The 1,532-nt window shown below is 37.3% G+C and overlaps 1 pseudogene; it reads left to right on the forward strand.

Moving 5' to 3' along the window:
• Positions 1-264: 264 nt before the first annotated feature.
• Positions 265-788, forward strand: LOC131018505 (uncharacterized; annotated as a pseudogene).
• The last annotated feature ends 744 nt before the right edge of the window (positions 789-1,532 follow it).

Genomic DNA, 1,532 nt, shown 5'->3' on the forward strand with positions numbered 1-1,532 from the left:
TACGGCCCGCGCCGTGGGGCCGCGGCCGCCGTCTCGACGGCGGCCGTGAGCCTGACTCCAAAAACTGCTCCCACGATGCCAAAAACGCCTAACAACTCTCGATTCCTGCACACGACAGTAGCACACCCAAAAAGTCATCGAGCACGTGAAAAATAGAGCAAAAAGATACGAAACATGCTCGAATGCACAGCAGAAAAACACGCAAATACCACCAAAAAACGAGGTAAACACCGATTCGTGGAGAAATGAAAAAATTGCCATGACATGAACGAAGGAGTGCAGAAGAATACTCTCTACATCGGCGGTTTAGCCAAGGAAGTGAACGAGCAAATACTCCACGCTGCCTTCATCTATTTCGGAGACATTAATGATGTGAAGACGCCGTTGGAATTGAACCAGGCCACCCAGAAGCACCGCTCCTTCGGCTTCGTCACTTTTCTAGAGAGAGAAGACGCTGCTTCCGCCATGGACAATATGGACAACGTTGAATTCTAGGGCCGCGTCCTCATCGTCAATTAATTATGCGCTTCCCAAGAAAATCAACGGTGGAGAGCAGGGTTGGCGGCCAAACCTATTTGGGAGGATGTTGACATTTGGTTTGAGAGGTAGCATCAAGAGAGCATGAAAATGTTGCGGCTTCGAGCAGAGCAACGAGAAGCGATGGAGGCAGCCGAAGATTTGCACATAAAGAAGATGGCTGACGAGCAAGAAGGCGAGAAAGATGCTGCTGATGATGATCCTATGCAAAGGCTAAAGCTGAGGTTTTGGAGCAGAATGTTGGAGTCTAGGAAATTCACATTATTAATTAAAATCAATTAATTTTTATTTCAAAAATTGAAAATTCAAATGTTTTTAGATTCATGTTTTTCTTTGAGATCATATTGTGGATAATTTTAATTTTTTATTAAGATTCATGTTCGCATTTACTTATATCTAAATTATATTTTAATATGTATATTTATTTATTTAAAATTAAATGTCGTTCAATTTTGATGTTGATCGTGCATCGTACAAATGAGCATACTAAATTAGATTTATGTTTATGATGAATTTATGCCTATTTTACTTAAAATGTTCTTTCAAAATATATAACGCCCATGATACTAAATTAGATTTATATTTATTTTACTTAAAATATTCTTTCAAAATAACGCCCACCGTGCAACTCACGGATGGCTGTACTAGTTTTATATAAAAGTGAAATTTCTTATGTTTTTTATTTTAAATTCTTTATTGAATAATTTATATGGATTATTTTATTTTTGAAAAAAATGGAGTAATAATTTATATTTTTTAATATTTTAATTACTTTTAATATTTATATTATTTATTTAATATGTCGTATAAGGCTGGGCTGGGCTGTACAAAATGTTAGGCTAAAAAACACTCAGGCCTAAAAAGCCCGCCCAATCAGTCCGCCAGGCTGATCGGGCCCGGGGCTAAAAAGCTCATCCGATTCATTTTAATAGTATTTTATTTTAATTAATTATTATTGTAATTTTATTGCTCAAGTTTTCCGGCCATTAATGGAA

Source organism: Salvia miltiorrhiza, chromosome 3 (assembly GCF_028751815.1).
Source record: "Salvia miltiorrhiza cultivar Shanhuang (shh) chromosome 3, IMPLAD_Smil_shh, whole genome shotgun sequence".
Classification (NCBI taxonomy): Eukaryota; Viridiplantae; Streptophyta; class Magnoliopsida; order Lamiales; family Lamiaceae; genus Salvia; species Salvia miltiorrhiza.